We start from the raw sequence: 25,649 nt of genomic DNA, 5'->3' as shown, positions 1-25,649 counted from the left end.
AACCCGCGGTCGACTATGTGGGAGTCCAGCAACATAGCCATTGCGCTAACTGCTGGTCCCTCTTTTTTCTTCTTAATAAGTCTCACTAGTGGTGTATTGATTTTGTTTATCCTTTCAAAGAACCAGCTTTTACTTTCATTTATTTTTTGTATAGTACGTTTATTTCTTTTTCATTTATTTCTGCTCGGATCTTTATTTCCTTTCTCCTGGAGTTTTTTGGATTGTTTTACTGTTGCTTCTCCAATTTTCTGAGGCATGATGTTAGGTGATCCATTAGCCTTCTTTTTGTCTTCCTCTTATGTGCACTAATTGCTATGAACTTCCCTCTTATGACTGCTTTAGCAGTGCTCCAAAGATTATGGAAACTCATGTCCTCATTCTCGTTGGCTTCCATGAATCTTTTGATTTCGGTCTTTATTTCTTCAGTAGCTGTGGAGTCATTCAGGAGTAGGTTATTTAGTTTCCATGTATTTGAGTATTTTTGAGGATTTCTCTTGAAATTAAACTCAAGTTTAATTCTATCATGGTAAGAGAAGATGCTGGATATAGTTTCTATGCCTTTGAATCTGTAGAGGCTTGCTTTGTGCCCTATGATATGGTCAATCTTCAAAAAGGTTCCATGTGGGAGTGAGAAAAAAGTGTATCTCATGAGTTTTGGATGGAAAGTTCTATAGATGTCTGTTAAGTCCATTTGATTTATGGTATTGTTTAGATCCTTTATCTCTTTATCTATTTTTGTCTAGATGATCTGTCCAGAGGGGATAGTGCAGTGTTGAGGTCTCCAACAATTACTGTATTTCAATCTATCTCCCCTTGTAGATCTGTTTTTTTCTTCACATATTTGGGTGCTCCTGTGTTAGGCATATAGATATTTGTGTTATATCTTCTTGCTCTATTAATCTTTTTACTACAATATAGTGCCCTTCTTTGCCTCTTCAAACAGTTTTTGTTTTAAAGCCTATTTTGTCAGAAATTAGTATCATAACTCCAGCTCTTTTTTGGTTCCCATTTGCATGGGAAACCTTTTTCCAACCCTTCGCTTTCAGTCTATGTATGTCTTTATCCATGAGGTGGGTTTCCTGAAGGCAACAGATAGAGGGTTTCTGTTTTTTTATCCATTCAGCCAATCTATGTCTCTTGATTGGAGAATTTAATCCATTCACATTCAATGTTATTATCAGTGTTACCGGATCTGTCCCGACATTTAAGTTGGCCCATCATTGTAAACATCTTTTATCAGTTTGTGGCTAGTATTTCACATTGGCTTCTTTTATTGAAGTAGTTTTGAATTTCAACGTAATCATTGTTCTGAATGATCATTTTATTGCTTTTGATTTTCTTTCAGTTTTTCCAAAAAATTTTTCTTTATTCAAATGCTATCAAGTTTTTGTTTGTTTGTTTTTACAATTCCTCCTATAATTTGTACATTTTGGCCTTATACATTAATATACTTAACCTACAATACCATCTTTTTATGATGTAAGTATTGGTTAACTTATCTCTATATGGATTATCATTTTTTCCATCACTAATTATTAAATAGTCCACTATAATCCCTTTTGATTGATAAACAGCTCAGTCTGACATATTTCTATATAACACACTACATTTCTGAGGTCTCAAGTCTCCAATATTTGTCCCTTCCTCTTAAAATATAATGATATTTTATTACTATCATTTTACAATAATCTTGATGTCTGGTTGTTTAAGTTTCTCAATCTCGTTCTCCTACAAAATTTTCTTCCTATTCTTGGTTCTCTATTTTTACCTAGATGTCTTCTGGAGTTTATCAGATTTCATTAAAGACTCTTATGATTGTGTTAAATACATAAATCACTTTGAGGAAACTTGGTTGATTGATTGTATTGAGTCTTTCAATATATTAAAACATTTTGTGTTATAATTTATTTGGGATCATGTCTTATGTCAATATATTACATTTTATAATATTCTCTATAAAGATCTCACATTTTTATTAGATTGAATGCCAGTTTTTTCAGTTTCTGCTACTGCAGTAAATATGATCTTTTCTATGTGATGTTTTCTTATGGGTTTTAATCAGGACATAATATGTTGCTGATTTGGGACCAGGTATAGGGCACATGCATTCCCCAGAGAGCCAGAGAGAGACAAAGAGACAGAAAGTGAAAAATCACCTCCTAGGGGGATGGCCAGGCCATAATCCTTTCTCCTCCATTCTTTTCTCGGGACTTTGGGCTTGAAGGTACACATGCCTAGCCTGAGTTTTAAGCCACCAGGTCCAGGACTCAAACTGTGGTCATCTACATAAGAGTCCAGTGATGTAATTACTACGCCATTTGCTGGTCTCTTTCCTAATTTTAAAAACAAACTTTTTCTGGTATTTTTATGGGAATAATCTTAAATCTTCAGGAAACTATCTTTAGATCATTTTTCTAAGACCTCGATGTGTCTTCATAGTTGTTCTATTTCTTTAGAGTCATTCTTGCAGTTTAAAGTATTTTCATAGTAGTCTTAAATGCTTTCTTCACAGGTATTCTTCTTCATGTTAAAAATATGGTCTTTCATTTCATTTTATATATGGACTGGTTATTATTATAAGAAAGGCATTGACTTAGGAGTACTCATTTTGTATTCAGAAATTTTAAGTTTTCTTACCAATTGTAATAGTTTGTCTTATATCCTTGACTTTTACAGATAAATTACACTTTTAAATGTTTCTATGTTCTTTTTTTTTTTTTGAGAGATTTTTTTTGCTATAGGGCATGTGTGCTCGCCAGACAGACAGAGAGAGACAGAGAGACAGAAAGCGAGAAATCACCCCCCGGGGGGATGGCCATGCCACAATCCCTTCTCCTCCATTCTCCTCTCAGGATCTTGGGCACGCACACACACGTGTCTGGTGTGAGTTTTAAGCCACCGGGTCCGGGATGTGAACCGTGGTCGACTACATGGGAGTCCAGCAACATAGCCATTACGCTAACTGCTGGTCCCTAAATGTTTATATGTTCTTTCCTTTAGTTTTCTTGGCTAGTAACTCCAGGAAAAATAAAAAAAAAGAGAATGAACAAAGAAAAAATTCTTATTTTGGTCCTGTTTTTAATTTTAATAGAAATACTTCTTGTGATCCTTCATTAAGCATGTAAGTGCTGTGTAAAGAAAGTACTCATCTTTTTCTATCCTAAATAGGTGTTGGAATGTTTTCAGACATATTTTTAATATTTATGAAAGTAATAAATCAGTACCTCAAAACTAGTTGGATCACTAATGCTGTGCCAAGTTTTGCCTGAAGTGCTGGGTATGTAGCAATGATTGAGAGTCTAAGTCCTTGCTGTTAGGCATCAAGCATCTCAGTAAAGGAGGCATGATAAATGAGCACTAAAAGATAATTAGTATAGGTTAGGTAGCAACTACTGTTAGGTAGAAAATAAACAGGATAAAGGGTTAGAAAGAGATACTAAGTGCTCCTTTGGAAATGGAGGTTCCTTAAGTCTTCTCTATGAAAGGAACATAAGAATAGACACCTGAATGATCTGAGAATGGGCTTGAGACTTAGAATTACACGCGGTTGGGCCAGCAGGTAGCATGGTGTTAGGATACTGCATCCCACATGGCTGACAGTACAGTTGTGTTTCAGATCCAGCGACTTAAAAGGACAAATTAGGTGTGAGTGCGTATGTGCCCAAAATCCCAAGAGTAGAATGGAAGAGAAGGGATTAAAGCACGTCTGTCTCAGATGAGCACACACACTTTATAACAACAACAAAAATACATATATATACACACACACACACATATGTATGTGTATATATATATATATATATATATATATATATATATTTTTCCTTGATACTTTTTTTTATCTAGACTTTTCTGCTTTGTTTACACATAGCCTCCCCGCGACTGTCTTGCCTACTTCTTATCAGCTCTCCCATTTTCCGTTCTTCATTTTTCTTCTCTGAAAAAATTAGGATTTTGGGAACCAGCAGTTAGCATAATGGCTATATCGCTGGACTCCCACGTAGTCGACCGTGGTTTGCATCCCGGACCCGGTGGCTTAGAACTCACGCTGGACGCGTGTACATGCGTGCCCAAGATCCCGAGAGGAGAATGGAGGAGAAGGGATTGCGGCGTGACCATCCCCCCTGGGGGGTGATTTCTCGCTTTCTGTCTCTATGTCTCTCTCTGTCTGTCTGGCGAGCACACGCGCCCTATAGCGAAAAAAACTCTCAAAAAAAATAATTAGGATTTTCTTCTAAAACATAAATTTTTTTTGCACATTTTCTTAAAAAACTTCCTACAGCTTCCCATTGCCACAAACAAACAAAAAATAAGTGCACTAATCAAAGCGTTTAGCACACTATAATGTACATTTTTGGATACAACTGCCATCCCTCCCATGTTTCTGCTGCTTCTCACACACACACAGTATGTTCTATAACCTTGCCTTTCTAGGATGTAACATGCATAGAGGTCTATAGACAGTGTGCTAATTTTAATAATTAATTAATTAATTCAGCATATTTATTTTCTTCTAGCAACTAACAGTATAATAGCAAAGGTAATATGGAAAAGTCATAATGCATTTAACTTGTATATTATATGATCAGTACATGCCTAGAATTATATACTACATGGTTCAGAGAATTCTATATTATCAAAATAAATTATGCACCAAACATGCTTGGTGTTTTGTGAATTTTAATGTTTGGGGACACATTAAATCATCATTATATGCATACTAGTGCTCTGATACTTGAAAAATCGCTTACCAGGACCAGCTGGTGGTTAAGGTGGCTGAATCCCACATGGTTGACTGCATGGTTAGAGTCTTGGACCAGGTGGTTTGAAAAACATGCCAGTAGGGCCAGCAGGTATCGTGGAGGTTAAGTGCTAGACTCTCAAATGGCCCATCAGATTCAATTCTTGCTTTCTCACTTGCAAGAGAAAGTGAGAAAGCTCCTCTGTCTCTGGTGAGTGCACATGCCCCCATAGCAAACTAATAATACTAATAAATAAATAAAATTAAATAAATAAATAACTCAAAAAAAGGAAGAAAAACATGCCAGTGCATGTGGAGATGTGCCCAAATTCTAAGAGGAGAATGGAGGAGAAGGGATTGAAGCACGACCATCCCCTGTGAAGGGTGATTTCTCCTTCCCCCTCCCTCCAGGGAGCACATGTGCCCTGTGGCAAAAAAAAAAAAAAAAAAAAAAAAAATTAAAGATGAGTTGAAAATACATTATTTATAGATAAAACTTATGCCTTGATAAATTTTGATATCTGGATAAAATTGTATTTAAAGCTACTTGAATTTCCTTAGTTAATAAACAGCTCATACCACAATTTCTATTTCCTTAAGCAGTTTTTAATAGGGTGAAATGGGGGGAAAAAGCCTCAGAATTTAAGAAAAACTACCCACATGCCTACTGAAAAAAATTGCATTTATATATTCTTTATTGCTGTGCTTAAAGTTTAAAGGAATCACAATTGGACTAAATTTAGTAAATATATGTGACATTCTCCAGCTTGCAGAGAATAAATAACAAAAAATAAATGAAACTTTCCTTACACTGCATCTTATAGAAGCTCAATTGTAAATTATTATTATTATTATTTTTAATTTAATTTGCTAATGGACAGATTTTCTATGTGAGAGTGGGGAGATAAAAAGGGAAAATGTGAAAGCATCCCTCATGGGGTATGGTCATGCCACAATCCCCTCCCCTTCATTTCTGCCTTTTTTCAGGATTTTGGGCACCTATGCACATACTCCCAGCATACTTTACAAGCTTTAGGCGCCAGAATCTGAACCACACAGTCTTGCATGCAGATTCAGCTGACCTAACAACAGCACCACTGGCTGGACCTGCTTGTGTTAACGATTTTCATGGGAGAAAAGATGAAAGGATCCATAAAACCTGGAGTTGTTTTTACCTTAAAAGTTTTCAATTACTTTGCTTTGGGAGGTCATCCCTAGTAAAAGCAACTGTAAAATGGTCTGAATTGAAAATATAAAACTGAAAGCAAATCTATATTTGAAACCTTCTAGTGATGATTTGTAAACAAATGAGATAAGTCATCTAATGAATGAGACAGTGTGACTTCCTCAGAAGAAGCATTCAAGCTATCTTTACCTCACTCCCAACTCTCCTTCTTTCTCTGTTTTGCAGCTTCATACTCTTTCCGTTCTCACTAACATCATTTGGGTCTATATCTATCACTTCGGAGTTAAAGGGGAAAAAAAAAGCTTTCTTAAGTAATTCAGATGGATATAGATGAGAGGAAAGACATCAGGAGATCATAGCTTCACATCTGTTTCAAGTGGACTTAGGCAAATTGTTTAGTTTTAATTGGACTGGATTCCTCTAACCTGTTTATAAATCTATGTTTATGACTCTTTCAATAATCTCATTTTTAAAAAATTTAACAAATATGTATTAGATGCCTACTAAGTGCTGGGTACTGATTCATTCCCTGCCCTCAAATAGCTAAGACAAGTCTTTGAGCTGTTGGACTCAGCCATGTTCCTTTCCTTTCTCTTACCCTCTTGCAAAGTGGACGGTGACAGAAGTCAGTTCTTAAAGGGCCCTTTAAGCCGTGCCAAAAGGACATTGTGCTTTGTTCATTGTTGTATGTATAAAATGGGACAATTACATATCTGTGACATTATTAATGTACCTACAAAAAATACTGAGCCAAACGAGAGTATTCTAAAAGAGGAGAAAGCTTGGTTTATTTAAATTAATATTTTTTGTTTTAATTACAAAGTACTTTTCTGTTTGATTATAGCTCTTTAAGAGTTTCTGAAATGTATTAATCCATTATAAAATATTTTGGTCCTAGAATAACTCATTTTTCTAGACACTTTGCCCCCAATTCATGCTTGCTTTTAAAAGCAACGTAATCCATGTGTTTCTGATTCACTTCACTTAATCTATCCAAATATTGTTGACTGTGAATATACTAATGGAAAAGGAACCTCTTTTATTGGGTGTTTGAAAGGCTCTCAAGGAACATCAATTTGCCAACAAGTAAAGTAACTTCCAAAAGTTTGATTTTCTTGGTATCTATGACATACATTTCACTAAATTTATCCAAGCACTTAGTTTGAGGATTCTTACAAAAATAAAACCATAAACTTAGCTAAATCATCATCTTGCATTCCTTTTCCTTCCCAAACTACATGGACCTAGTTTCCGGATCTTCAGAATCTGATTTAACAACCTTCTTCAGATTTATATCTGTGTTTCATACAATAAAGAGAAATCTAGCACATTACTAAAAAGAGGCTCAGGTTGAGAATAACCAAGTCACTAAATATGAATAGAAAGGAAATGCTATGATTTCTGTATGTCAGAAAATATGACAATTGACAAAAATAACAAGGAGGAAATCTGTCTTCTCAAAATAAGCAAGAACTCTCTCATATTTATTTTCTCTATCCACTGAGCAGGAACAACTTGGGCCTATGCCTTGTTTGCATTGCTAAAGTAGCTTTTCTTCCAGGTACACACATAGTTTAAACACCAAGGGCTCCGAATCTTCTTTCGCCAGGAGCCTTCTAACATAGTTACGTATTTGTGACATTGCACTAATACAAGATTTGATAATCACATTAGGTTAAGAAGTCTCTGTACTGACTGACTTGCATGGCATTCCCTTTTGAAAAAGCAATGTAATACACTGTAAAGTTATATGTAATCCAATGTAATATAAAGAAGATTATGATGTTAATAAACAATTTTAAAAAAAGAGAGCCAAATAAAGTAAGGCATTTTATCAATAAAAAAAAAGAAGCATATACATCATCTCAAGCATTTCTCATTACTTTGTACTTGAGAACATTCAATATTCTTTTAGCTATTCTGAAATATACAACGAAGGGGTGTTAACTCTAGTCACCCCACTGTGCTATACGACAGAATGTATTCTTACCTAACATTATTTTCTATCCGTTAGCCAGCATCTCTCTATCTTTTCTCCCCCGACCCTTCTCTTCCACTAGTAACCACTCTGTTCCTTTCTACTTCTGTTAAGGGCAATGTTTATAGTTTCACATATGAGTGGAAATGTTAATTTTTCTCCTTTTTCTAGCTTATTTCACTTGACATATCCTCAAGGCTCATGCATGTTGCCTTAAATAACAGGCTTTCTTTCTTTTTAAAGGCTGAATAGTATTCTACTGTGGGTATATGTGGATGTATTACATTTTCTTTATTCATTCATCAGTTGATGGAAACTTAGGTGGCTCCATACCTAAGCTATTGTGAATAGTGCTGTAATAAGTAAATATTAGGTACAGATATATCCATGACAGGCTAATTCCTTTTCTTTTAGATATGAGATACATGATATTCCAGGCTTACCTCATAGAATCCCTGCCCTAGACCTTGAATCATTCATTCTCCAAAGAGCCTTGGGTTCTTGTAGTAGAGAATGGTATCAGAAATCAAATTTTGGGTGTTAGGTGATTCTTGTGGATTGAATTCTGTCTCTCATCAACTTTGTGTGTAGAATTTCATATTTCTATTTAACATAGATTAAAAAGGGTTTCTCACTTTTCCTCTCAGTCTCTACATACACACCCCAGCTCTTTCACAAATAAAGTTTACCGATATCCCAAAGTAGATTTTTGACATTAAGTAAAACGATTTTGACCTAGTAAGTTATATGGGCCACTAACGTCACACTGCAGTTTCCTAAATTCTTGGTGTGAGGAAATGTCTTAAGAAGCAGGAAAATCAGGTCCCCAAGTCCAATGTAGGAGTGCAACAAAGATGTCCCCTTTCTAAAATAGGAGTGTGTTGGGGGCACAAGGGCATCAAGCTTACAAAGTTTGAGAGCGAGAGAGCGGCAGGAGAATAGGCTACAATTTCAACTTTGAGGTCCTTCATTTTTCTTTCAGCTAAGATCCTCTCTATAATCACAGCGCAGTGGTCGATGTGGCAGAGCACACAGGGCCGCGTCTGCGCTGCACCGGGGACCCCAGTGTCGTTACTTGAAGAACTGTTTTCTATTGGAGAACACACAGTCAGGCCTGCAAACTAGGAAGCTGTTCTGACCTTCTACTCTCTGGTCCCCAGGGAGGCTTTTTTTTTAAAAAAAAGGAAACCATTGATTTTTACATCAGACAGATACGTATCACAACGAGTCGTAAATTGCCCACGATTCCCTGTATTATGTTCCCCAGGGAGTCTTCTGTGAGGGGAAACCAATGATTTCAACTTTTTAGGTATGAAGTTGCCCTTAAATTATCTCTTTTATAGTCTTAGTCCATACTGTGTCAATAACAGGAAAACACAAAGGGAACATAGTTCAAGTGCGTGAAGAATGGCTATTTGCTAAAAAGAGAAGGACAAAAAAAAAAAAAAGTACTTGGATGTGTTTAAGGCTACATCTAAAAACAACTCAAAAAATACTTTTCTCCATAAATATAAGAGTGCTTTATGTCCCAGTGAATACACACATTTGTAATAAGACAGGATTAACTCCAAACTAGATTCCTACTCATCATCATCCTCTCTAAGCATAATCTAAAGTTAGAATGTTAAAAATACCCAACATTTTATTTTCATTTCTCGTGCAATTATTTCAGTTCTCACGTACCCCTTTCTGGAGCATCTTAGAATAATTCTTGTTCAGAACAAGTCTTAAAAATACATTAACATTAAAAATTCAATGAGGAGAGATGAACAAATATGAATGAAAGTTAATCCAAAGGCACATGTAGCTTTATTTACTAATTCCTTTCAGAAAAATGATGGAGTATCAGTTTAACAGAAAAGGAATGTAGAATTTAATTATTACCACAGAGTCCAAAAAATGTGCAATACATTTAGAGTCAACATAATGTGGGTACTTCTTTGAACTCTTAGAGAATTTGGCACCTTGGGAAACACAATGACCCTCTCCTACCCCATTCTGTGTACTTGTGTGAACTCTTGCTTATGGGACATCTCCCATTTTCAGGTACTCTCTCTTTTGCTCACGTAATGGTTTTCAACAGTAATGCATTTATAGCCAATCCTGGTAGCAGCCAGAGCACTAAGAAAGTGCCTGCATTAGGGAATGCATCTGCAAAAGTCCTGCAATGAACTCAGGTTGCTTTACTTCAAGGGTGGCTGCAAGATTCAGTCATGGCTCAGGTCATACGAAAGCGTTATTAGACTAGCCTCACTCCACTGGGGTTAGGAATGTGGTCAGCCCTCTGTGAAATACATGAGGAGAGATTTTACTCAAGACAAGGCAGGGTACAGAAATCAAAAGATGGAGGAATAGATGGCTGTCATAAGCATGCCCTCCACAAGTCCTGATATTTTGAGAAATAGAAAGTGTTGAGAGCTATACGTATGCATTCAGTAATTCTTCTTTGAAAATAATTTTTCTGTCAACTAAATTGCATATTAAGAAATGGAGGCAAAAATGTTATAAGAAGAAAACCACAGCATGACCTTGAAAGGAAAAGGACTAATCACCAAACTCAGTTTTACCACTGAACTGAATCAAATATGAAAGAAGAGGAACAGGGGACCAGTAGGAGAAGTAGTGGTTAAGGTGCTGGACTGCCACTTGGCCAGCTGTGGTTCGAGTCCTGGACCCAGTAGCTTTAACTTACACTGGGTACATGTGCATGTATGCCCCAAATTGGCACATGTATGTGCATGCCAAAAATCCCAAGAGGAGAGTGGTGGAGAAGGAATTGAGATATGGCCATCCCCCTGTGGGGTGATTGCTCACTTTCTGAAGTGGGATATATCCAAAGGAATTGAAATTAGTATGTCAAAGAGATGTCTGCATTCACATATTCATTGCAGTTTTATTTACAATGGCCATGATATGGAATTATATCAGTAGATAGATGAATAAAGAGAATATGGAATATGCAAGGGGATTTGGAAAAGGTCGTGAAGAATGAATTAAAGTATAAGTTTATTTTGGAGTAAAATTTTGAAAGCCATATTTAGTTTTGTCATAATATGCATTTTACATGAATTTTTGAAGACATCTCATATATACACCATGGAGTTTTATTAACCTTAAAGCAGAACGAAATTCTTCCATTTGTGACAACATGGATGAGCCAGGAGGACCCTATCCTGTGTGCTTATTTCACTAAGTCAAATAAGACAGGCACAGAAATACATACTCTTTTGTATAATCTCACTCACACATGAAATACAAAGAAGTTCAGCTCACAGAAAGAGAGCATGATGGTGGTTATCGGAGGCTGGGGGGTGGGAATGGTGAAATGGTAATTGGAGTGTCAAAGTTTCAGTTAGAAGAAAAATACTTTGGGTATCTGTTGCACAGCATGGGTATATTCCAAAATTGCTATGAGCAACATGCAAATGTTACAATATAAACTGATACGTTTTCTGGTGATGGACCTGTTAATTCTATGTTTGGAGTATAAATTGTCCCCTATGAGGCCCACGGTGGAATTTACTTCTCAATAGGACACTGGTAGGAAGTGGCGCTTTGAAAAGATAAGAAGGTAGGGGCCAGAAGATGACCTGGAGGATTATGGTCCTGGATCCCATATGACCAACTCTGAGGCTCCAGTCCCAGACCCTGTTACTTGAAAAACACAGTGGGTACTTCTGTGTACACGCCCGGAATCCCCAGAGGAGAATCAAGAGAAGGGATTAGAGTGTAACCATTCCTCCTAGAGGGTGATTTCTCACTTTTCCTCTCTGTCTCTCTCTGACAAGTGCACATGCCCTTTAGCAAAAACAAACACACAAGAGGACGGCAGGTGGCGTGGAGATTAAAGTGCTGGACTCCCAAATGGCTGAATATGGTTTCAGTCTCAGAACCAGCAGTTTGAAAATCACACTGGGCTCATGTGTGTATGCTTGTGAGGTGTGTGTGGGCGTACCCAAAATCCCAGGAGAAGAATGGAGGAGAAGGGATTGTGCCATGTCCATCTTTTCTGGGAAATGTTTTCTCACTTTTTTTCTCTCTGTCGAGTGCATATACCCTATGGCAAAAACCTAAAAATAAAAAAGCAAAAAATGTAATGAGGTCAATAAGAGGGATAGATACTTTTTTTTTTTTTCAGGAGTGAGCAAGGTCTCTTAGGAGTGAGTTAGGTGCCACAGGAATAAATTAGTTCTTATGAGAGTGCCCTGTTATAAAGACAACTTCTACTGCCTCAGCTTTCTCCTGCCATGTGATGGTTTCCACCGTATCCTGCTCCCCTTCTGCTTTTCAGCGAAATTTTTATGCAGCACAAGTCTCTCACAAAGCAACTTGTAATAATAGTCTCAGGTATTATATTGTAGCAACACAAAGCACAGTAAGACAGTTAATTGGTTTGATGCCATCATTTTACAATGTATAGATATCCCAAACATTACATTGTACGCCATAGATATAAACAATTATTACTTTCCGCTACAAATAAAAAACAAGCCTACATGTATAGAAAAGATGATTAGATCATTTCTAGGTCTCTTCCACCTCTTAGGCTTTATAACCCATGAATATTATTGCTATGGCTTAAATACATTTGCCAAAGTTTTTATGTTGGAGACTTCATCCCCTATGCAGAGATGTCAGGAATTTTACCTTTAAAGGGTGTTGAGTCATGGGGGTACCACCCTCACAGATGGATGCTCTTATTGCTGGAGTGGGTTTACTACACAGTAGTGGGTTCCTCATAAAAGGAGGAGTTTGGACCCTTCTTTCTCTCTCTTGCCCTCTTTGATCTCTTTAGCCATGGGTTGCCATAGCAAGAAGGCCCTCATCGGATGCCAGCATCTTGATCTTGGACTTCCCAGTCCTCCAGAACTGTGAAGAAATAAATGCCTTTTTTTTAAAAAATAAATTACCCACTCTGTGCTATTCTGTAATAGCACAAAATGGACTAAGACAACTGTCAATGACCTCTAACAAAGTATGTCTGTAGGAATTGAAACCAGATCGGTGGCCCCAGACTAACAAAAAAGGATAATATCATGTAATCTGAATAATTGAAGAAGAAAAGTGTATTGTGTTTGGTAGAATTCCAAAATTCATTTGTTATTCCAAGGGCTTGAATTTTTATTCATATTTCCTTATAATTTGTTTTAATTGCTCAACAATTTCAAACACCATCCAAAATAGGCACTAGAAAATTGCATTTTCATTTTCGTCTGCCTTGCTGTTGCATACCTAAAGAAAAATAAATAAAAACCCTGAAAAGCAGCCAACTCAAATATTGCACACCTGGCTCCCATTTGTTATAAGATTATCACTGAAAACAAAGATTCTTGACTTTTACAACCCTCAATCATGTGGCCTCCTCAGAAATCCTCCCAGTCTGATCCGGCAGAAACTAAACTAAGAACAAAAGAAAACCCTAAAAAAAGATCCATGGTATGATCTCCATATTAACGTCTCCCTCTCCCGGACCCTGAACTCAATGACAGCATTTAAAACAAAAGCATAAAAAAGGAAATATGACAAAAAGAAACATGTTGGGTTTCTTCCATCCTCCCACCCAGTGTAACGATAAAACTAAAATACGATGCAAACATTTTCCTTTGGCAGGAGAGTTTTGCTTTTCTTTGGAGATACCAAGGCCTCATAAAAGGAAAACATTTCTCTCTTGAATTCTTTCCATTTTAAAAATGTTTAAGTTTCTCAAATATGCAATTGGATTAGGAAATCCTGAAGAAAAACACAATAACACAGACTGCCAGAAGGGCTGCCTGCTGCCTAGGTGTGTCTACATTTAACCATTCCATTTTGCTCCAGCTCTAAATTGTAATTTCTGATTACAATAGGCTTGCCAGGTTCACTGGGTCTGTGAAGAAAATAAAACACAGGGAGCAGAATTCTAAGTATGGAAGTCAAAAAGACTTCAAGATCATTAAGACCGACCCTCTGGCTCGAAAGCTGATTGCTTCTCAAGTATCCTAGATATTGAGCAGTATGCCGTCTTTTCCCTTCCCTTTCTTATCTTGAAGGTCTAGTTGCATATATTTGAATAATAACCTGATCTCATTCAAAAGCATCCACATGTCTGAAAATCCTTACTAAAAGGAAATTCTATGTTATAATTTGGTACAGCTATTATGTCTTTTTAAAGCTCATTTAAAAAATCAATCATATTATGTATGGGTAACTACAATATTCTGCTCTTCTTTGCTACATGCAATGTGAAAATATATTCAGCTATTACTTGTCTGATTGAAAATAGTATCACCCCATACTTGGGCAACTCTCTTAGTGTTCTGTCAGTTATCCAGCCCAGACATAAGATAATATCTTCTTTTATTTCAGGTATTCTTGACATACTATTCGTGAACTCCCTACCTTTAATGTAAGCAAGAATTGCTGCTAGGTATTGTGAACAGTTAATCATGACACAAGAAATTCCATAAGTTGTGGGTCTGAGAACTCTTATTATTTGGTTATATAAAGGCAGTGAGAAATACGGAAAATGTTCAGCTCAGGGCAATTGGGGAAGTAGAAACACAAGAATAAGTAAATGCAGAGGTATCGGCTATGAAAGTTAGTCATCTAGAAAAGGTTGAAGGCTAGCCTGAATCAATATGAAGCACCATGATTACTGGAGAACTCACTTTTGTATGGATAAGAAAGTAATTGATAGGCTTATAGGAAGAGATCATAACAGGTAAACTTCAATGTGAGAAGTGGCAGGTTAGGAGTTTTTGCTGGTGAATTGAAGTATGTAATTTTAGATGACGAAAAAGGCCGTAACAAAATCTGGATAAAGGCGGAGTGGGAGCTGGATGTCTCCTAGTCATTTCCAACACCTCTGCAACTTACTAAACCACCAACTCAGGTTGATAATTGTAGCTTCTTCTCTTCCTGCAATAGTAATGAGTTGAATTACTCTGAAAGATCAAGAAGACTGCCTTGGGGACCAGCAGTTAGCATAATGGTTACATCGCTTAACTCCCATGTAGTTGACCATGATTCGAGTCCTGGACCTGGCATCTTAAAACTCATGCTGGGCGTTTGTGTGTGCGTGCCCAAGATCCTGAGAGGAGAATGGAGGAAAAGGGATTGTGGCATGGCCATCCCCCCGGGTGGTGATTTCTCACTTTTTGTCTCTCTGTGTCTCTTTGGTAAGTGCATGTGACCTATAGCAAAAACTCTCTTAAAAAAATAAATAAAGAAGACTGCCTTGATTAAAAACAGGTCAGTTATCACTTGTGAAATCCAAAGCAGAGAATAGTTCCAAGGGCAATGCTATTTGTGAAAGGTCATCATCTATGTCATGAATTTTAATTAATATTTTTTTTAAATATGAGACCAAAGTAAGAAAATTTCTGTTCAATAAGTAAATTTGCAATTTATTTAAAAATTCTAATGTCTATTGTTGCCAAAGTAAAATAAAAGAAATCTTTTCATTCACTGCTCAGTTGGTACAAACTATCTGGATGACAACTTGTAATATGCATAAGCAATTTGGAAAATATTAATACCATTAATTCTTATGAAATTACCCTAAAAAGTACAGATATAATTTTAAAGTTTGTATGTAACTTTATTACACTATAACTTATAATACTGTTTTAGAACTAGTCCAAATGACCAACCATTAGTAATTTGATATTAACAGTGCTTTACTGGGCCAGCCTGTGACATAGTGGTTAAGGCAGCTCAGTCCCATGCCAACTTTGTGGTCACGTTCCAGAACCAGACGCGTGAAATATATACTGATGCACAGGCACATGTGTCCAGAATCCCAAAAGGAGGCAGAAATAAATGGAGGTGAAGAGATATACTTATTTATATTTTTACCAATTGAACTCCCAACCCCCTAGAGGGTTGTTTATTCATTCTCTCTCTCTCTCTCTGATTGTCTTCCTGGCAATCACATGTACCCACTTAAAAAAAAAAAAAGTGTTTTATTTATATTACAGAATATTATCTGGTCATGAAAAAGTCAAGTTTTGAAGAACAGTGACAAAAAAAGATTGTTTCTTTTATAACAAAAAGTGGGTAATAGAAATATGTCTGACTCATAATCTAAAGTTTGTAAAGCAAATTAAAAATTATAATATAAAGTCATATTAATTCATTTACTCATTTATTTACTCAATAGATAGTTACTCAGTACCTGGTATTGAGTGTACAAACTTCTGGTCTCATTGAGTTTATTTTTTAGTAATAACAGAATGAAATAGTAGAGCAAAAACAGAATTAACTTAAGAGATAACTAGAAAGATGATAGAAATAGTTGTATTAAGTTTTACATACATACATGCCTGTAACATGTAATACTTTATTTCGCTGAACCTCCTTAACAGAATATGGAAAACTATAGAAGCATCTACCTCATAGTAATATTGTAAGAATTAAATAAATGAATATCTGCAGAGTACCTACAATAGTAAATATGCAATAATGACACAATCTGTTATTATTTTTCCTTCTTCTTTACCTGCAGGAGAACTTTATGAATTGGGTTCTTCAGGCTTCGACTGTGATGATGTAAATTTGACAAATGTCCCTTTAAATAAAGATGAGCTTTCAAGCTTAATGTCTTGCTGGTGTTCTAAAATCACCCCTTTTCTGGCCTATAGCTAAAGGCTTCATGGTTGAGCTAGAGAAGGAAATGCTACAATAGAACTGTTTAAAAGGAGAATGGATACAAATGCACTTCATATTTGACAACTGTTACACCTGTTACAGTTGTATTAGAGTAGATTGATGCCCGTATAAATGGTTAATGAGGAAATTAGAGAGATTAAAAAGAAGTTTTCATGAAGTTTGGATATAAAAAGAAAAAGATGGGAAAGACAGGTTTTAGGGAGGCTTGTTTGTGTAACTGCCATAATTCTTTCTTCCCTGAAGAGGCAAAATCTAGTCCTTCACCTTATATCTTGGCTGGCATTGTGATTTGCATTGATCAACCAAGTATGGCAGAGTGTTGCCATGGAATTTCTAACACAGGCATGGGAAGACCTGTAGCTTATCTTTTCACACAAGGGATTTAGTCTTCATGAACAGAAGCTCAGGCTTGACTCATAAGAAGGCACGTGGAGAGAGAGAGAGAGAGCGACCAGTTCTACTGCCAGCTGGTATAGCCAGTCTAGACTAGGCATTCAGACGTGAGTGACACCATTTCGGCTTTTTGTTTATTTATTTATATTTTTACCAGTTGAACTTCCAACTGAAGACAGTAGTATAAATTATCCTAATTTACACCACACTGCACAGAAACTAACTGTCCACTAAGTATCCTTGCAAAATTTTGGAGTTGAGAGCAATTAATCACTCATTTTATGTATTTATTTATGTTTAAAGTTTATTTTTTCTTCCAATGAGTGAGACAGACAGGAAGAGAGACAAAAATAGCACTTCCAACAGGGCCTTGATACTTAAATCAACGCCTAGCTTCAGTTAGCCCTGAATTATGGGCACACATGTGCCCTGTATACTTGGGGCAATGGTTGGACAGGAACCTTCAATCTTCTCACATGGGTCAGCCTACAGAGCATTGCATCTCACCAGTGTACCAATGTCTGGTCCCATAGTCACTTGCTTTAAACAGTCTCATTGCGATGTGACTTACATATCACACAATTTACCATTTTAAAGTGTATAATTCAACTACAATTGTAGTGGTTTTGCCGTTAAGTACAACCTTCATTAATATTTAATAACTTCAGTAAGAAATTCCATACCATTAAGCTATCATCTCTGTACCTCCCAACTCTCCCAGACCTATGTAATCTCTAATATAGTCATCTCTATATTTCCTTTATTTAAGATTTATTTTATTTAACTTTATTTATTTATTTATTCATGTGTTTATTTCAGTTTGACCAGAGAGGGCCAGTGGGAGAGGAAGAAGGAAAGGGAGAGAGAGAGAAAGTAAGAAAGCAAGCTGCCATGTCCAGGACTCAAACCTCGGTCAGCCATGTGGGAATCCAGCGTCTTTAACCACCATGCCACCTGCTGGACCCCATCTCAATATTTCCTTATTCTGAAATGTTATATGTTTGAGATGATATGTTATATGGCTTTCCCCCCCCCTGCAGCTTCTTTCACTTAGCATAATGTTTTCAAGATTTATCCAAGTAACATGAATCAGTTCTTCATTATATTTTATAATTGATTAACAATTCATTGTATGTATATACAACCTGTGATTATCCACTAGGTCATAAAAAAATTCAGGCTAGTCCATGGGTTAGTGCTTAATGAGCTGGATCTCATATAGCTGATGATGAGGTTCAAGTCCCAGAACTGGTGACTTGAGCAATGTGGAATGTATAGGCACATGTGCCCAAAATTCATAAAGGAAAGGAACAAGATGGAGCAGATGAGACTGTAGCAATTATACCCCAAAGTGGGGTAATTCCCCCCTCTCCCCCAACCCTTGTCTCTCTCTCACAAGCACATATACTCTCTGGCAAAATAAATAAATACTTCAATTAATTTTTGTGTATTGAACATGTATTTTGAAATATAGCTGAATTCATGTACTAATTCCCTCTCTTTCATTTTCATAAAAGAAAGAAAGAAACTTTTTCTAAAGAAAGTCCTAATGATTCTCTACAATACTACACATTATTATCAGCAGGTAATTTTCCACTTTTGTATTTGTTAAATATTTTGGTCTTCCTCCCTTGATTCCCCTCCCATTGCCTACCCTTCTGCACTGTCTTTAGTTTGCTATTATTATTGTTTTTTAAATTTCAAGAAAAGCAGTTTTAGCTGTGATGACTCAAAATTTCAAAAAGTTAAGAAAAATTTGCTTAAGACTTAAAGTCAGGAAAAAGGTTATGATTCTGTCTAAACAGTAGATAGATACTAAAAACTCAAAAAGCAAATATGGACAGAGCTAAAATCTAGTAACAAGTGCACTATAGCACTTATAGTGAAACATTTTTTTTTCTCCATTCCCCGTTTTACCAAAGAGAAGCATAAACTAACTTATTTAAAAAAAAAAAAAGAAAAAGTTTAGTCTGTTATTTGCACAAAGCGCAATAAGAATACTACTTGATTTAGATGGTTTTGCTGGAACCTTTCATATGGAACTTCAGATTAGAGTCTTTAAAAAGCCTCCCAAGGCTACTGAGCCAAGTCAAGAATTCACCATCTGACTGTGCCTTCTAGAACCTGTACTTGGAAGTTTTGGTGCTTATCAGGAAGTGGCATTCCTTACTTACCTGCCAGGCATAAAATTGCTTATGGTACCAGGCAACCTCTTTTCTAAGAGCTTCTGTTGGCTTTCTATTCTAATGTGGGTTGTCATAGAAATGATCAAATTTATCAGTTTTGGGTAATGGTAAAATCAGATCTCTAACCATGGCCATTTTAAGTTTCATTGTCCATAGTCAATTGCTTTATTCTGATGCCCTTTCTAAAATACTTTGTAATAGGCTACAATCCAAAAAGTGCCTCTTTTAAGGAAATTAATGAAATAAACTCTGATAAGTACTCTCGAATATAGATTTTGATAACTTTGAGATTGTATTTCTGAACTTCCAGAACATAAATGGAATGATTGGACCACAGTAACACTGCAAACTCAACAGTAGAGAGAGTGATTCTATATTTTAATTTTTATATTATTTGTATTTCTCAATCTGAAGTGTTTTCTTTAGATAACATGTAGTGGGATTTTTTTTTTTTTTAACTTTTAGATCCAGTTTGAAAACCTCTGCCTTTTGCTTGCATTATTTGATACATGTACATTTAATGTTATAGATATTAGATTTATAACAATTTACTCTGTTTTCTTTATGACTCATATCTTTATTGTTTTTCTATCCCTCTTTAACTGCTTTCCTTTGGATTCAGCAAATATTTTTTAATATGTAGTATTTTAGTTTTTCTAATGGTTCTTTAATTTTTTTGTGTTACTTCAGGTTTTACTGTATACATTTTAATTAATTGGAATCAGCTGTAGTTTTATACTAGTTTGATTTCAATGATATAAACAGTACGTCTATATTACTTAATTCCCTTCTCTTCTTTTTGTAGTGTTTTTGTTATACATATTGCATCTATTAATATTACAAGCCCAATAATACATTACTTTAATTATTACTTTGCCATCTGTAGTAATTTACTTTAGATCATTATAGCTTTGGTCTCTCCCACATTATTCTTGTTGTTGGCAAACATGCTACATGTGTTACATTTCTATAAGCAATAGGCTCAATGTTATAGTATATCATAGACGTATACATAATATTCATTGTTTTCTAAATAATTTGCAAAAAAGAAAATATGAATCTATTTTTTATAATTAAATAATTCCATTTACCAGCTCTTTCTCGTGTACACTTGAATTACTATCTGGTGTAACTTGCTTTCAGCCTCATGAACCTCCTTAATTATTTCTTGTAAGGCAGGTCTAATAACATTTTGAAGTTTTTGTTTATCTGTGAAGGTCTTTATTTCATCTTCATTATGTAAAGGAGAGCTTTGTTGATTAGAGGATTCTTGGTTGACATTTTTTCTTGAGCTCTTTGAGTTTGTCATTCCAGTGCCTTCTAATCTCAATTATTTTTGCCACATGTCAGCAGTTAATTTTACTGAATTTCTTTTGTAAGTGAAGGGGCATTTTTTCTCTTGCTACATTCAAGATTTTCTCCTTGTCTTTGACTTTCATTGTTTTTAATATGATGTGTCTGTTTTTGAGTCTTTTTGTGTTTATCCTACTTAAAGTTTATTGAACTTCTTAAATGTCCCCATATTTTTCAATAAATTTGGGGAGTTTCATTAATTATTTCTTAGAATATGTCTTGTTTTCTTTCTCTGTCTCGCCTCTGGTATTCTTATTATATATATGTTGGTGTGCTTAATTATGCCTCTCATTTCTCTGAGGCTGTTTATCTTTGTTTTTAATTTTTTTCTTTCTGTTTCAGTAATCCCTACTCATCTATCTTCAAATTTGCTACTTTTTTTTTTTTGCTTTTTCAAATATACTAAATATACTGATGAGTCATTCTATTGGTATATTTCTTCTTAAATTTCAGTTGTGCTTTGAATGTGCATTTGGAATATTTTTTATGTTTCATGTAACATTTTTATCATATCTTCCTTCTTTCTTTAATAATGCATTCCTTTAGTCTTGTAAACATATTTATAATAGCTACTTAAGATATTTTACAATTAAATCTGAAATCTATTTTTACTATTTTACTGACATTTGCCATTCTATTCCCCCAAACAGTTGCTATTGCTTGATTTTTTTCCTCTAGTACATGGATCATATTTCCTGTTTCAATTTTTGTTGGAAATTTGACCTTAAGTACTATATTTTAGCAATTCTGGGTACTGGTCTTCCTGTTTCAGGGTTAGTTACTGTGATTTGTAGTTTTGTTTATTACTGAAGAGATTATTTAAAGAAATTTGTTTATTTAAACTGTAAATTGTTTATCCACTTCCAAGCCTTCTCTCTTTAACTTTGTTCAGCTTTTGATGTATAGCTTTGGACAAGTCCACAATTCCCCTGGGATGACAGTGGTACTGACAGAGTACACTTTTACTCTTCCTTTGGCCACATCCAGCTATTAAACTCCACTAGCTGCTCACTGATTATTCTTTTGTTTTCAACAATACCCTGAAGCACAAACTTCTCTATAAATTAATCCATGCAAATTATGATTTCTTTGAGGGGATAGTTTGAGTTTCTGTTCCATAATTTTTCCAGTCTTAGGAGGACTCCTATCAGCTGTCTCATTTCCTATATATTTTTTAAAGCAAATATCTAGCCTACATTCAAGGCTATATCTTTATTAAATTCATGAATCTCCTCTAAATTGCCTTTCTACTCAAACTCTCAATTTTTTTAGAGTACTTTTAGATTAAAATTCCATTTTCTGTTGCAAATGAAGTTAGTTCCTTTGAGAAGACACTAGGAGCTATTGTTTCATGGCCTACTTCACTAGTCAAAATTGGGAGAGGACTCTGGAGTCCACACTCTGGAGTGTGGCCTTATCTCTGAATAAGCTTGACATTGTGCCATGTTCTGGGAGATAATTGCTTGGTGAAGAGTGGGGCAATATTCTGTTGTGTTATTGGCTTGACTCTCTTTGCTTGGGTCTACAGCTTCAAGAATAGGAGGAAGAGGTGGTAGAGCCCTGGTATTCTTAGCACACTAAATCTAATATTTCCAGAATACTCTAACAGTAGTCCCAGAACCTGTCTTCTGTCAGTGAGGGATGGATGCTGCTGGAGGAGGGGAAGTATTATCATGTAAAGTTTGGTTCTTGGGCCCAGATCTCTGAGATTAGATAAAATCTCAATAAAACCAGACATAAGAAAAGTATGGATAACAGTAACTAGTACACTTAGAAGAGATCCAAGAGGACCAGTTACCAGGCTGTAACCACAACCAGAGGAGAATAAGGATGGTCTTTTCTTTTTAGCAAGATCTTGTCATAAATATTTAGGGGGGGGGGGATCCAAATACTGTAGCCACTTCTATTGTCCACTTTTGTGAGCTTTTGCTGATCTTGCACACCTCTTTCTTCTTTACCATTTTAGATTTTGCCATAGGGTTTGTATAGTTTTCAGATAGAGAGACAAAGATAAAAAGAATGAGAGGGAAAGTGAGAAATCATCCCCCCAGGGAGTATGGCCACATTGCAATCCCTTCTCCTCCATTCTCCTCCTTGGATTTTGGGAACACACACACACACACACACACACATCCTGTGTGAATTTCAAGCCTCCAGGTCCAGTACCTGAACTTCAGTTTGCCATGTGAGAGTCCAGAACCTTAACCACCACATGTGTACTTCTTGCCTAGTAAGAGTGAAGTCACATACATACCCAGTTTGAACTTTTAAGGTATGAGCACATGCGTAGGACTGGCCATATCAGTCTAACATTCCTAGAGTAAGGTCACATAGAGGTCAAGTAGCAGGAGGAGCATCTTTTGCTCTGTGTTGCTATAGGAGGGGAATAATGTTACATTATCCAGGTCCACTAATGACAATTTAGGTAGTAGAAGTCAGATAACCTTACAGTCATCAGCCCCAAGGGGAGGGGCCTGATTGCAACCCTGACAGTTGTGAGTGATATGACAGATGCCCTTTCTGTTGGAGACTTGGGACTCCCTGCTCATATCTGGCTAACTATCTGCCTTAACATGGGCAGTGGTAATGAGCCTCCCCCTGCTCCCCAGGACCACACTCACCCTCAGCCACAGGCAGATGGGGACAGCTCCCTGCACTGGAAGTTGAAGCTAGAAGAAGACCAGTGTTCTTATCTGCAGCAGTCTTGGTTCCAACACCATGGGCTCTACACTTCCTTAGTCAATTTTTGTAGATTCTTTTCAAAAGATGCTTCCTCTGTTGCGTTTAAGACACTCCTAGAGGTGTCACGTGGATGTATTGCTTCTGTAATTCTCACTCATTTTACTGGGGACATGGTCTGCAGAGTTTTTCATGTTGTCATGCCAGAAAATTAGTCTCCTATTATTTTAAGCCACAGCTTTTGGGATAGTTTATAGAAAAGCTAATAAATACTTAATATAGGGAAGTGACAAGATTGAAGAGAAAACTTGCTAGTATAAGCATAGCACCGGAAAATTAAATTATAGAGAGTGGTCAGGTTTCAAGAACCAAAGCAGGGTTTAGAAAATTGGGTTATGATATGTGAGTTGATAATAACTCCATTTTATTTTCCAGAAAGAATTACTTGGAGACATTTGTGGTACAAGTCTTAAAAAATATAGTAGATATATTTAATTTTTTATTCTTTCAAACTAAGACAATAGAGAAGGAGGATGAACAAAGTAAGTATCTGAAGGCTCTTCTCTAACTAAAGAAAGTGTTGAAGGGTGACTACGAAATGTGGTGCCTGAATTTATGTTTGTAGTAGCAATATTCCCATCTATGCTATTTTTATTCTAAGTAGAAATATGGGGAATAATTGGGAATACTGAATTGAGATTTCTCTAAGCAGGTATGATGCAAATGAAAGGGTATGAAAATTTGGGATATTGATAAAAATGTCAGCGTATGTTATAGACCTTGGAATGTAGTTCTAAAACAACAGCGAGTATTTATAAACAAAAAGAAAGTGAAGGAGTTGTTGTACTTGAGGTTCTGAAAAGGTCAAATGAACAGTTATAGAGGAAGAATGTGAGCAAGTGATCTGAAATAAGACTGGGTTGGGCCAGTCGGTGATGTGGAGGTTAAGACACTGGATCCCACATGGCAGATTTATGGTTTGAGTCCTGAATCCAGAGACTTGAAAATCATGCTGGGTACATGTACATATGTCTCAAAAATCCCCAGAGGAGACTGGAGGAGAAGGGATTGTGGCATGACCATCTCTCCCGGGGTGATTTCTCACATTCCCTCTCTATGTCTTTATCTTTCTGGTGAGTACACACACTCTGTAACAAAACTTTTTGAAAAAAAAAAGAGAAGAAAAAATAAAAATGTGTTGTTGGAGAATGGTCTACTTGATTTTTTGACAAAACTTGATTTGATCACAAGAGTGTGTAGATGAAAGAGAAAGAATAAAGTCATTTGAAAGGAAAAGTTCAAAGACAGAAATGTATATTTTAGGTTTGGTGTCACATTGAAATGATTAGGATATCAGCTGGAGTGGGGACAAAGCAGGAACCAATGAGCTAGGCTACAAGATGTTGAAAGAATGAAGAAAAGAACCAAGGTGTTGGCAGATAGCAGAAACAAGAAAGAGACGTAAGTTTTAGTGGCATGTGCTACAAAAGCGTTAAGTCTAAATATTCAGTGATGTGATATTGATTTAGTATGTTAAGACTTTTCAGACATTAAAAATACACAACTACATTGTGTATTTTAATGCTACACTGTATATATTTAACATAGAACACTTACTGTTGTAACTTATAGGACATGTATTATATGGTTTAATTTATATAAAATTGTGAATTAAGCCAGAATAAGATAGATAGGTCGTTATTAGTGGTAATCTCTATGTGGTGAGACTTGAACCCATCTCCCTTCCTTTCCTCTTCCTTCTCTTCCTCCCTCCCTTCCTCCCTCCTTCCTTTTCTTTTTTCTTAGACCAAAAATCCAAGCATACCTATAAGATAAATAGAGAGGAAGAGAAAGAAGGGAATATTCTCAATGGGGCTGGCCACACTGTTTCTCCAGTTATGTATTCTGTCAGGTTCCCGGGTGCTCACTTCTCACTGGAATCCTGGTTAGCCATGTGAAATCTGGCTTTCTTTCCACAGATCCTAACCACTACACAGGGCTGGTCTTTTTCCATCATTGTAATATATTATTTAAAATATTTATGATGGGGACCAGCAGTTGACGTAATGGCTATGTCACTGGACTCCCATGTAGTCAACATGGTTCAGTGACGGGGCCATGCAGGCAACACAAACTGGTAAAGAAGCTGTCTCCCATGGCCTGGCTGGGAAGAAACGGCAAGACCAGGCCAGCGGTTTACTAACTCTCCTTGTGTCATTTTACTGGCCTATAGTTCATTTCTCTGCCGTGAGTTTTACTGTTATTACGGTATTTTGCAAGAGTAAGATATACCAACCATTACCATAAAGCCAATTAGTGATCTTGTAAGAATGTGGTTCCCTAAGACTGACATGAGGATCAGGAAGTTTAAGACTCCCCCACCTGTCTGTTTTTAAGCCAAAATTAACATATAGATTAAGTTAGTATACACCAAATTAGCATCAGTAGCATATGAAAACTAAGTTAGTTTAAGGCTAGTTTTAC

Source organism: Tupaia chinensis, unplaced genomic scaffold (genome assembly GCF_000334495.1).
Source record: "Tupaia chinensis unplaced genomic scaffold, TupChi_1.0 Scaffold000498_1, whole genome shotgun sequence".
NCBI classification, from domain to species: Eukaryota; Metazoa; Chordata; class Mammalia; order Scandentia; family Tupaiidae; genus Tupaia; species Tupaia belangeri.
The sequence above is the reverse complement of the archived record's forward strand: the minus strand, read 5'-3'. Positions refer to the sequence as shown.